General features: G+C 43.7%; 1 protein-coding gene across 4 annotated transcripts in view; it reads right to left on the reverse strand.

Annotated features, from left to right (window-relative positions):
• Nucleotides 1-12815, reverse strand: part of FOXN3 (forkhead box N3) — a 458925-nt gene extending 446110 nt beyond the window's left edge. For 3 of the 4 annotated variants that reach the window (XM_073011249.1, XM_073011252.1, XM_073011248.1), the window contains exon 1: nt 12646-12815. The gene's annotated coding sequence lies outside the window, so the exon portion shown is untranslated. The remainder of the gene's footprint in view (nt 1-12645) is intronic. The other variant, XM_073011253.1, reaches the window with a different exon arrangement.
• Between the last annotated feature and the right edge of the window lie 753 nt (nt 12816-13568).

Raw genomic sequence — 13568 nt, forward strand, 5'->3', positions numbered from 1 at the left:
AAAACTGTAGTCAGGCACAGTGGCTCACACCTGTAATCCCAGCACTTGGGGGGGGCCGAGGAGGGTGAAGCAGCTGAGGTCAGGAGTTCGAGACCAGCCTGGCCAACATGGCAAAACCCCAACTCTACTAAAAGTACAAAAATTAGCTGGGTGCGGTGGCGCATGCCTGTAATTCCAACTGCTCAGGAGACTGAGGCAGGGGAAGCTTGAACCTGGGAGGCGGAGGTTGCAGTGCGCCGAGATTGTACCACTGCACTCCAGCCTGGGCGACAAGAGTGAGACTCAGTCTCAAAAAAATAAAATAAAATAAAAAAATAAAACTGTATAGCTACCTCACACTATACACAAAAAACAATTCTGGGTTGACTGAAGACTGAAATATAGCAGCCAAACAGGTACTTCGTAAGTAGAGAAACATGTACGACCAATAAACATAAGATGTTTAAGCTTATTAATAACCAAGAAAATTAAAATTAAAATGACAATGAGATTATTTCACACCTAATAAATTGGCAAAAATGTTAAAGTCTGACAATATTTTTGGGTTTTTTTTGTTCTTTTTTTTTTTTTGAGACGGAGTCTCGCTCTGTCACCCAGGCTGGAGTGCAGTGGCGTGATCTCAGCTCACTGCAAGCTCCACCTCCCAGGTTCACACTATTCTCCTGCCTCAGCCTCCCGAGTAGCTGGGACTACAGGTGCCCGCCACCACGCCTGGGTAATTTTTTGTATTTTTAGTAGAGACACGGTTCCACCGTGTTAGCCAGGATGGTCTCGATCTCCTGACCGCATGATCCGCCTGCCTCGGCCTCCCAAAGTGCTGGGATTATAGGCGTGAGCCACCGCGCCCAGCCAAGTCTGACAATATTAAATATCAGTGAGAACATGAAACAACAGAGACACTTAATGTTGTTGAGGGTGTTAACTCGTACAGCCACCTTTGCAAACAGAAGGCATTAAGATGCTGGAGAACAGTGAGCTTGCCTCAAGATCTGTTGTGGCCAGCAGAGGGGACCCCATTCAAATACCACCAAGTCAGTGGCTGGATAGAGAGAGTGGCTAAGACTCAAGTTTAGGTGAGGCCCGGTGGCTCATGCCTGCAATTCTAGCACTTTGGGAGGCCCAGGCGGGCGGATCACTTGAGGTCAGGAGTTCAAGACCAGCCTGGCCAACATGGTGAAACCCTGTTGGGTTTCACTAAAATACAAAAAATGAGCTGGGTGTGGTGGTGCATGCCTGTAATCCCAGCTACTCAGGAGGCTGAAGCAGGAGAATCGCTTGGACCCAGGAGATGGCGGTTGCAATCAGCCAAGATCGCCCCACTGCACTCCAGCCTGGATGACAGAGCGAGATCCTGTCTTGAAAAAAAAAAAAGACGCAAGTTTGCTGCCCATGGGCACAGAGGTGGGACCTAGTCAGCAGGGAGTGCCACATAAGTTCTGATAAAGCCAAGAGGATGACCAGGCCAGGAAAGAAACCAATCTTTCTTTCCCTAAAATAGAATGGAGTAGGTCAAGCTGGATTAAGTGTAGCAAGAATGACTAAATCTTGTAAAATTTATGCTTCAACTATACATGCTATCTTTTTTTTTTTTTTTAGACAGAGTATCACTGTCACCACGCTGGAGTGCAGTGGTGCAATCTCGGCTCACTGCAACATCCGCCTTCCAAGTTCAAGCGATTCTCCTGCCTGGGCCACCCGAGTAGCTGGGACTACAGGCACACACCACCACATCCAGCTAATTTTTGTATCTTTAGTAGAGATGGGCTTTCAACATGTTGGCCAGGATGGGCTCAATCTCCTTTTTTTTTTTTTTTTTTTTTTTTTTTTTTTTTTTTGAGAGGGAGTCTGCTCTGTTGCCCAAGGTGGCGTGCAGTGGCGCGATCTCGGCTCACTGCAAGCTCCGCCTCCCAGGTTCACGCCATTCTCCTGCCTCAGCCTCCCGAGTAGCTGGGACTACAGGCGTCCACCACCACGCCCGACAAATTTTTTGTATTTTTTTAGTAGAGACGGAGTTTCACCATGTTAGCCAGGATGGTCTCAATCTCCTGACCTCGTGATCCCCCCACCTCGGGCTCCCGAAGTGCTGGGATTACAGACATGGGCCACCTGGGCCACGGCGCCCAGCCTATATATGCTATATTATAAAAACTGTAGTTTCATCTATCCACAGTATACATACATATATGTGGTGTACACAATGTATCTATATCTTACTGTAGGTCTTTGAAAAGCACTAGACTAGACTATGTGTTATAAAACCACAGACTTTAACTTCTAATATAGCTAAACAAGCAGCTCCCAGAAGGCAAGAAACCTTGCCTCCAAGACCAGAGGCCACCGAGCCTAGGGACCTTGAGTTTGTTCCTCCTTCATAAGAAATAAACGCAAGGGCAAGGTTGACATTCCTTCCCACACACACTATCATAGGCCAATAACTGGGGGTGGGGTAGGCGAGACAACCTGGGGGAATAAGCATTGTTTTCCTAGGAAGACTAGAATTATCTTAAGGAACTGTTTGGATTAGCAGATCCAACTAAGTTTTTTAATGGGTGTGATCAAAAGTTATTCTTTCTCTTGACGATCCATGGCTGTGTGTTGGGGAGGAAGGTTCACTGTAGACAAAATGAACAAACTGCATTTTCTCTGCACATTGGAGTTTTCCAATGAATGAAAGTGGTGACCGCACAACATGGAGGAAGAAGGTTGTGGCCAGGGAACAAGATGCACAAAGGCTGGGGAGCTAGAAGGACCACAGCAAGTTCAGGGGTGAAGAGACACTGACTAGATCCTGGGGCATTCTCTGAGCAGTAATAAGTGGGGCAAGATTCTAAAAGAACTTGAAAGTTAGGCAGAAAGAGAGAGACTTGGTAGGCTGGGCAATAAGAAGTCATCAAGGTTCTTTTTTGAGACAGGGTCTCGCTCTGTCACCCAAGCTGGAGTGCAGTGGCACAATCTTGGCTCACTGCAGCCTCAACCTCCCAAGCTCAAGTAATCCTCCCACATCAAGTCTCCCGAGTAGCTGGAACCACAGGTGCACAATACCACACCCAGCTAATTTTTGTATTTTGTAGAGATGGGGTTTCGCCATGTTCCCCAGACTGGCATCAAGGTTCTTAGTAGACAAGGAACACAACAACATTGACAACATAACAATAAAAATAGCTACAATAATTTGAGTTGCAACCACGTGCCAGGCTCCGTGCCAAGTGCTGTTCAGGGACTCATGATTTAGTCCTCCCAATAATCCTTTCAGGATTTCCACATTACTGAGTTTTATTTCCATAGTACTTATGGAAATACTACCTAAGGCTTGAGTCTTAGATTAAGTAACTCGCCTAGAGTCACACAGCTGTTAAGTGGCAAGAGGGGGTCTGAGAACAGGAAGTCTAGCTTCAAAGCCCGTATTTCAAGAGAGTTTTAGGGACAGAAGTCCTCCAGAGCACAATCAAGGTCACTCGTAGTTTTTTTGGAGTGAAGCACCAGTAAAAGTTGTGGAGATGAACAGGGGGTGGATTTTAAAGAAAGCAACAAGAAGCCCTGGGGTGTAAAACGAGGGGGGGTCCAAGTTTTCTAGCCTGGGAAATAAGGATAATGGTTGTAACCAGGGGAGAAAAAAATGGCAGCCCTTATGGATAATGTCTGCCTGAATGCTTACCTCTGAACTTGTGCCACTCCTCTTGTTCCCAGTTTTCAGACTGAAAAACCACTCCGCCAGGATCTTCATGTTGAAGCTTAAAGGTACTATCAAAAATGATTATTCTAAAACATCTATAGTTGCAAAACTGTAGAAGGAGCTGAAGAGGAAAGAGTGGGTAGCAGAACCTGCTGATGGCCTGACCACGTGGCTTTCAGGCTTTACCATCTCAGGGCATGCCAGCCAACTGCCAGCTGCTACAAATGGCATCAGGAAGTTCCTGAGAACCTTCTCTGGCTGAAGACTACTCTGACAGCTTTCATAGATCTCAAGTACTGGGATCAACATGCCCTGAGAGCAGTCTTCAACCCATGACTGGAAGCAGAGTGGCTGGCATCGGCGCCCCACGTGCCCTAGTGCGGCTGAGTTCCACCACCCGCAGTGGATCTGATGGGATAACTCACGACTGGCTGCCTTCCCTTCCTCATTTCCCTCTCCTGCACCTACTGTTGTCTTCCTGGGATGGTCTCCCAAGTAAACCATCCACCCTTCAATCCTCCTTGCAGGGTCTGTTTCTAAATTAAAACCAAAGGCATAATATCTCCAAGAAGGATCTCAGGAAGGTGGCACTTCAGTCTGTCTCTATCTGCTTAGAATATGAACTTCAAAAGAGCCACATTTGGAGATATTTCCAGTTAAGAAGCCTATGAGAGTTAAAGAACAGGGGATAGTCTGTCTGGGAATGATTTCTTCACCCTCGTATCCCTATCATAGGGGCACAGCTCCTGGTATGCAGTAGGTGCCTAATAATTGCTCACTGAATGACCGTGAGGACGATTTGTTTCCCCCAATTTGTGCATATGTCTTTGGCATTTTCCTTGATTAATTCTTTAAAATAATTTCATACATGTGAAATATGTGAAATCAGACCTGTGAAATATTAATTAGTTCCATCCAGTTCTGATCATTCACCTGATCTCTTTTTTTTTTTTTTTTTTTGGAGACGGAGTCTCGCTCTGTCGCCCAGGCTGGAGTGCAGTGGCCGGATCTCAGCTCACTGCAAGCTCCGCCTCCTGGGTTCACGCCATTCTCCTGCCTCAGCCTCCCGAGTAGCTGGGACTACAGGCGCCCGCCACCATGCCCGGCTAGTTTTTTTTTTGTATTTTTTAGTAGAGACGGGGTTTCACCGTGTTAGCCAGGATGGTCTCGATCTCCTGACCTCGTGATCCGCCCGTCTCGGCCTCCCAAAGTGCTGGGATTACAAGCTTGAGCCACCGCGCCCGGCCTCACCTGATCTCTTTAAGAGAATGAGAAAAGCAGCAGACACACGTTTCACTGAAAATGTCTACATCTGTTCCATTGCTAGTTCCAGCTGCTCACATGTATACGAGGCACAGTGGCATACCCAGTGATGATTTAATTTGTAAGTTTCCCCTATACTCTATGAAAACATCAAGCTGAACCCCACCCTAACTTGGTCTCTGTAGACTTTGTATGATTTAGGGGTAGAGGGGAGCCCCTAAAAGAAGACTGAAAATCTTGCTGATCTGCTGACTTAAGTCAGTTTCTTCTTATTCTGAAAGAAATCAAGGTGATGTCAGTGTATCTGCACACCTGAGTTTGTCGAGCCATTCAGACCAAGTGTAAAAGTGAGTGTTGTCTAGGAAGTCTGTTTTGTGTATTAGACATGCTGCCAGTTATACCCAGTTAGACTGGGTATAATCTTTGGGTAATTCTGGAATTAGGACTTTTCATTTACCAAGTAGGTAAATGTGCTCAGGGGTGGATGAAGAGAAAATCAAAAGGTGAAGACAAATAAAAATAATCACTGACAAGGGATCTAAAAAGCCCCTTCCATCACTAATGGTCAGACGTGAGAACACAGAATGTCGAGAAGCAAAATCCTATTTCCGGTGGGAATTACAGCAAATATTCCCCAACCCATCCTGCATATTTTTCCCCGCTGAAGGGAACTCCATTTTCAGTGTGGAAGGGGAAGTCTTCAACCCTGGGATAGAAACAGTCAGAGGAACAGTTGTGAGGTGGTCAGTCTCGGGGGAAAGCCTGGGATTTGGAGTCAGGGGACTAGACAGTGAGAACTATTAATAGGTGGGTACCAAAGAATGTGTGACTCTGGGAACACAGTGGCCTTGGTTTCTTCATCTGTAGAATGGGACATTAATGCATCTTATCATAGGTATTAGTAGCAGTATTATTAAGTTAATATGAGAACCAAATAAAACAATGCAGACAGCAGCATTTGATAATTGAAGGCCCCTCGCTAGCATGATGTGATTTTTCTGTATCACCCAGTACTGCCACACTTCCCCAGAAGTGTCAAGAGGCCATTCTAAATACTGAATCTAGTCACAAGAAACAACATGATGGCCTTAATTTAGAGACATTTATTAAACAGTCATTATAGAGTCACTGTTTTATTTTAAAGGCTGCAAAAGGATTCAGTTTGCTGAGTTAGGAAATTTCAGAGTGCAACAAGATCTCTTAAACTGGCTGTGTGTGGTGGCTCGACCTGTAATCCCAGCACTTTGGGAGGCCGAGGTAGGAGGATCACTTGAGTTCGGGAGTTTAAGACCAGTCTGGGGAGCATAGGGAGACCCCATCTCTACAAAAATAAATAATTAGCCAGGCATGGTGGTACACAAGTGGCTGTGGTCCCAGCCACTCAGGAGGTCAAGGTGGGAAGACTGCTTCAGCACGGGATTTCAAGGTTGCAGTGAGCCCTGACTGCACCACTGCACTTCAGCCTGGGTGACAGAGTGACAGAGTGAGACCCTGCCTCAAAAACAAAACAAAACAAAGAAATCCGGGCACAGTGGCTCATGCCTGTGATCCCAGCACTTCGGGAGGCCGAGGTGGGCAGATCACAAGGTCAGGAGTTCGAGACCAGCCTGGCCAGCATGGTGAAACCCCACCTCTACTAAAAATACATTAGCCAGGTGTGGTGGCACATGTCTGTAATCCCAGCTACTCAGGAGGCTGAGGCAGGAGGATCACTTGAACCCGGGAGGCGGAGGCTGCAGTGAGCTGAGATCGCCCAACTGCATTCCAGCCCGGGTGACAGAGCAAGATTCTGTCTCAAAAAAAAAAGAAAAAACTCTTACATTATCTAAAATCTAAACTTGTATAACATACTAAAATTTGTCTCCAAGTGGGACCTGCTACTCTCTGAACCTTAAGAAAGTGGCACCTGCAAAGGCACTGCAGTGGTACTACGCACACATTTGGAGAAGCCATCTGTGAGCAGCTTCAGTAAGGTCCTGGTAACTGGCATGTATCCTTCAGTTCAAAAAGAAAGTCCCCCAAACCATGGGAGCTTCATGCTCACTCCCAAAGAAGCACTGCTCCATTATCACGAATATGCCCTGGGACGGTTCTGTTGGTTACACACTCATTCTTCTTTGAAATGCAGGTGGGAGGAGGAAGGAGATAGCTTTAAACAGCCTCCACATGAAAAGCGTCAGTCAACACAATTCAATAGTTAACCACGATCATTTCGATCATTTCATCATTACCACAGCCAAGTATTTGGTCCTTATGCCCGTTTCATCTTTGTAAAGGAAATATTTTATATATAATTTTTTCCCAGCAAAAGTGTTGGAAGATCTGTGGCTTCCTGGAAAACTTATTATTTTAATTGTCATCTCTAACTCCATGCAGGTAGTAGAAACATGGCAAGCACAGTGAAAGTTAACAGGAGAATGTACAGAAGGGTCTGTCCTTTCTACTTCTATAGACTTCTCAACTGAGCTGCCTCTGAGAAACAATGCAGAGAGGTTGGCTGTGGCCCTGAGCAGCACACTTCTACTATGGTTTGCCTGAATAAAGAGTCTCCTGATTTCTCACCTCCATACCAGGCATAGGTGAATCTAGTGATCGTGAAAATCAAGAGTGGAACTGAAGGGGATTCCTCTGTTTGCCACCGCTAGAAATCCTCAATACTGACAGCTTCTGGGATGGAAGGGGGAAAACTGAGCCCGATCTCAATACTGCCATTTCAGAACAATCTCATAATTGAGGAGATAATGTGAATATATTTGATGATATGCAAATATCATCTGTGTGTTATCATTTTACTCAACACTCAAAACACTACTGAGTCTGCCAAGCAGATTTATATAGCTTGGCAAATTTTCATTTCATGAATGACACTTCATATGAAATTATTTTCACTGACTAATAGAATAACAGTGATAGAACAGATCTTGAGGTGGTGACAGAATAAAGCCATGTATTCCAGCAAAATTATAACCAACTAATCTCAAACATCCCCATATGATGTTCCTATAATTTATAAATAAAAGGGGCCCTGGTTTATAAGTAACCCCTAAGAATATGCCTTCCCTCTTATTATAGACTGGGCTAGGGCTCTTTCATGCTTGTGGTCAGTCATCTTTTTCTATATGTACATAGGCTTCCTAGGGTACACTGTATCACATCACTAATTGCCACCTTTTCCCTACTCACTATGGGCACAAGCGGCCTCTTAAATTGTCAAGGCAAAAGTTCTCTCTTTCACTAAGAGGTTCCAGGGCTCTGCAAGCAATTCCCCAAGGTCTTCTTTAGAGAACATTTTAGAAGCAGTGGTTTGCAAACTGTGTACACAGTGGTACTGGGTTCTAGAGTGTGCCCTGGGCACAACCTGGGTGACAATAGCAGGCTCTGGGCTCCTAGTTCCCTCAGAGCAGCTCTGTTTTTATTTGACTCATACATGAGGGTCTTGCATAAGATTCTATTTGGTGCTAAGTATAAAACAAAAATGATGTCTACGAAAATGTGTGCAAACCATTGCAAGAAATGGTTCTGTCTCCCTCAGGCACTCTTAACCTCCCTCACTAGGCTGCTCTCTGCAAATGGAGGTGGATGCATTTACTTTCCTTTAAAGAAGCTTACCCTTTTCTCCTCTTCCAGAATTTGAAACATCTAGGAATTGAAGCAATTAAATATACTCATTTTCAACATTCAGAACCTAATCCAGACTTCTGCACAGCAAATCCTTTCAAAGTTAAAATTCGTTTTTCTCAAGTGTACTATAAACTGGATTTAGCCAACCCATCCCCAATTTCGACTTTTTTTTTTTTTTTTTTTTTTTTTTTTTTTTTTTGCTATCAGCGAGAATGGCATATACCTGACATGTATTCTTTATGGACCTTTTGTTATAAGCAATGAGAAGAATGAAGCTGCTTCTTTCTCTTTACCTCTCTACACTAATCCAAAATTGACACTGGCATTTGGTTGGTATTCTGGAATAATTATTAGAAATTTGGCATAGCCATCCAAAAACAGCAGCTTCAGTGAGTATGTGAGTAACTAGCTGACAACTGAAAATGAATTGGAATGTTATTGAACATCTTGTTCATTTGTATTAGGAAAATAAGTTGCACATGGTCGTACCATGATCAATTTTCCTAATTCCAAAATCAGAAAGAAACAAACCTAAATGCCACAGGTTTGCAGAGAATGAATTGTACCCCTCCAAAGCCCCTTTTGAAATGAAGTGTTCTGAGCCAACTATTTGAAAGACAATAGAGAATGAAGGTAGATTCTAGAAACCAACAAATCCCATTCACTTCCTTCAGTTTGTAAAAACAAGCAACTGACATGTTTCCTGCCAAGGAACACACTGGTAGATAAGAAAGCTCCCTACAGGAAATCCTTGCTAAAAGAGACCAGTTGTGCCATTAAACTTAATCTTCTTTACCAAGTCCCAATCAGTTAAATATCTGGGTGATTTAGCATATATTTCATAATCCCATGTTGTCAAATATTTAACTTCTAAAGTACATATTTCTATGGCATATATGCACAATATTAAATAAACATTAAAATAGAGTTAGGATTCTTCTCCTCCCCACTCCCCATGCAATTAGTTGATGAAAATAAGGGAAATTTCCTGCTTTTTAAAAAGACAAAACTGTTAATTGAACAAGTTTTAAAACTGACCATTATTAATTAAGATAAAGCTATTCAATGCTTTAAATTGCCATGACTTGAAGGAAGACATTTCTAAATGAATATCAAGAACAGAAAATCTGAAGACTGCCATTAACAAGATTAGAAAAATATAAGGAATGTATTTGCTTTATATTTTACAAGGTTCAATGTTGATCCTCAAAGTCAAAATTTAGGACAGGGCCTCTTTGGTTATTTTTTGCTTAGCAAAATGAACCGGGGTCGGGGTAGAGGCTAAGGGGAGGGGAGGTTTCCAAACTTTTTTCTATATAGTCCTCATGGAAATCATTACCAAGATACTGGAAATATTTGCAATTTTGATACTGGGAACGTCTCAATTATCCTAAAAACAAAAGCACTCTTCCCCATCCACAAAACAGTAAACTTTTCTATCATAAGTCAACTGGATAATAATAATAATGACAATTATGAAGCAGTTCTTATTTTCATTTAGATTTTCCTTTCCCTGGTTAGCTTCTGAGAACACCCTCTCTTATATTTCCCAAAGTACCAGGCAATCTTCATCCCTCCCCTTCACCCCCCTACCCCCACCCCCACCACCCCACACTCAAACGCAGCCTTAGAGCAGGGTTCTAAAAGGCCACCAGTCTGTAAGTTCCATTGCTTGAGTTCAACTTTGAACCCTCCTGTAAACACAAACACCTCATTATAACTTCCCCAGATGACTCCTCATCCACAGGTAACATTCTAACCTTTCTGACTCTCAAAAGAGTTTTGTTCTAACAGTAGACACACAAATCAGTTTGATTCCACAATTAAGTGTTCAGATACATTGTTCTCAGCCTTCCCTTGCACAGCTCAGAGGTGGCAAAATGCAAAGTAAGCCTGGGGGCTCATCCTTGGTTTAAGGCTGTTTCCTCAAATATTTCCAATAAAAATACAGTTATGAAATCTAGGAGACCACATTTTTGGTTGTTGTTGTAAAATGACCTTGATTTGACAGGCACGATCTCAGGTTTCAACAGATGCTGTGGGAAAGCTTACAGAAGCCAACATGTTCTCCAGGCATCTGTGATGACATGCAGGTTTTGTTTTTGTTTTTGTTTCTTTTTAAGTGGTGGTCATGGTAGAGTATGTATGTGTAGTGGGGGTGGGGTAGGGTTACTCCTCTCGGTTTCCATGACAACCATGTCTCCACTCATCAGTTATTAGATACAATCCACTTCCTGTGTCTAAATTTTTAAGCCAATCAGAAAAGTGTTTATACATTTAACAACTTCTGGGACAGTGCTTCTTTAATGAAATTGCTTTAAAGGCTCAAATGAAGATGTTTACGGTTTGTCTTACAGATACAACATTGCACAATGTTTACTAATTCATATTTTTATATGGTGCAGAATGCCCTTCTTCTTGGATGTGAAATGCATTATCCTCAAAGCAGATGCCACAGTCTCTTAGAATAGTGTGCAGGCTGATTTTGATTGTTTTCTTTTCATTGTCTTTTCCTTTCACTGTCACAGTTTTAGACTTAGTGCATGAAACGTGCTAATGCACAAGGCACTTAAATTATCAAAGTAATGATACAGTTAAGCATCCATCTACTGATGGTCCTTTTTAAAGACTCAGATCCAAAACCAGTTAGGAATCATTATTCTAAGTTGAACAACTTGGCATTCTACAACTTATGAGCAGAAATCATTGAGAATGTATTGTAAAGTGCTGTATCTATACGTGTAAGCTAGTAGCTTACGTCTGCAAAGAAATTTGTCACCAAAATGGCCTACTTTATCTGGATAGAAACAACAAAAAAATTAAACATAAAGGTATCTCGAGCAAACTGCACCCGAATGAAAAACAGACCCTGCAGAAATCTGTGCACAAGAGGGCTACGTGAAACTACAGCACGATTTTAAAAGAAGGTTTTGGGTGACTGTTTTCATAAGTCTCAATCTAACTGACCAATCAGTGTGAGAGTTAAAGTGGGCTCCAGTCATTCTTGCAGCCTTCAGAGCTCTGCACCCTCCGAGCTGCTCTCCTCTCCAAGGCAGAGCCGGCGATCAATGAAAAACAGGGAACAAAAGGAATATAACAGGATGTCTTCCTTAGCTAAGGAAAACGATTCCCTTTTTCCTCAATGAGCCAGTCGCACCCTGCCTACGACAGCTCCACACGGGAGCTTCCAGCAGACCAGTCCTTTCGGGTGAGGCACATTTTACATTTGCAATCATGTGTCCCAACTGCTAGCAAATGTGTCACCTTAAGCACAGCCTGTGACGGAGGGCTCCCCGAGCCCAACCAATTGAAACTAATAAATTAAATAAATTTATAATCCCACAATTAAAAGCTCCCGAGAAAGATTGCATTTCCCTTCCCCAAATGTCATCCCGGGAGTATAAACAAAGCATGAAAAATAGTCTCTTCAGCCTTCCCAGCCGGCAATCATGGTTTTCCCCTCAAAACAATGTTTCTCCAAAAAGAGAAATCTTATTACCCTCAGTGGAAACTCATCTATAGATGTCATATCAGGATAACCCATTACAGTATTGAAAAGAGGCTGAAACTGCCCATAGATTTGACACTGTTTATAATTGATAGCAAAACAGTTGCGACAGCAATGCTGTAAACTCTGCCCAGCCAAACAAACTCCACATTTAACACGTTCCTTCCTTGAAAATAAAAGTAACGCCCGGGGAGCCCACAGAAGTGGGCTTCCCTAAAAGTAATTAACAGAACTGCATCAATTATTTGATTATTTTTATAAATATCTATTTGTCTGCAATTTTTTTTTTAATTTAAAAAGCGACTATCCACACATTCCTAAGAAACTTTTTTTTTTTTTTTAATGAACTTACTTTTGAGACAAAACTAATGAAAATAAGCAACTTGCTATGGCTGGATCTTTCCCATTTGGGCTGCAAGCTATAAATCAATCTGAAACCAGGTGGAAATAGGGGGGCGGACACCTTCAAAAAAAATCAAAGGGTGCCCCAAAATGCAGCAGCCTGAACACGGAGGGCTTCTCGTGGCAATGCTAAACCCGAGCAGATTAGGAGGCAGGAAATGAGCCCCATTTTCGTTACCTTCGATCGCCTGCCCCCCCGCTGCTTCTCGCGGCCGCATTGGGGGGCTGCGGCGACGCTGGACTCGCGGGTGGCCCCGCCGCCGGGTCGCGCCGTCTCCCGGCCGAGCTGCAGCAGATCGCGGCCGGAACCCCGGCTCCTGCGCCCGGCGCCCGCCCGGGGTCGGCGGCGCGGCTCCCACCCGGGCCTGGAGCCCTGCTGGGTCCTAGTGCGCGCCGCGCGCCCGCCTCGCGGCCCGGTCTGCAGCCCGCACCGAGGGCAGGCAGCTCCCAGCGCCGCGAGTCCCCGGGCGAGGCCGCCACCCCCTCGGCCCCTTGCGAAAGCGGCCGCGGGGTGTGCGGATGAACTGGAGCTAAATTTCAAATCCTGGCACAAGATGTTCAAAAGAAAGACATTGGCTCCAACTGAACTCTTAGAAGGCAGATGCTAGGATCTGCAGCCCCAGGGTAAGCGTAGGGCAGTACCTGGCAGACAGAGGTTTGCCCGGTGCACTGGTGACATTGGCGGTTCACAGACGTTGAGACGCGGTACGGGATCGATAAAGATAGATTTCAAAAATATAACGCTAAAAAGAAAAAAGGTTGAAAATGCGTGTGTTTAAAACAATGTTTTAAACTGTTTTTCCCAATATTTTCCCCCTGTTGACAGGCCCTTTTGCATTTCGCTTTCTTTTACTTTATAATATGCTCTTTTAAATAACAAAGCCCCATATGGCTAAACATGTAGTCATTTGATTTTCAAAAGACCTCAAAAATTGCATCAAAATATGCACTCATGTATCTCCTAAGAAATCAACGAGAAAGAATTAATGGTGGCATATGGCGTGCCTCATAGAGAAAACTTAATTACAAATTAAAACAAATGCAAAAATTCACAAATTCAGTAAACTGAAAGTAAATTATGATCCTAGATGTATACACAAA

This window comes from Chlorocebus sabaeus, chromosome 24, assembly GCF_047675955.1.
Source record: "Chlorocebus sabaeus isolate Y175 chromosome 24, mChlSab1.0.hap1, whole genome shotgun sequence".
NCBI lineage: Eukaryota > Metazoa > Chordata > Mammalia > Primates > Cercopithecidae > Chlorocebus > Chlorocebus sabaeus.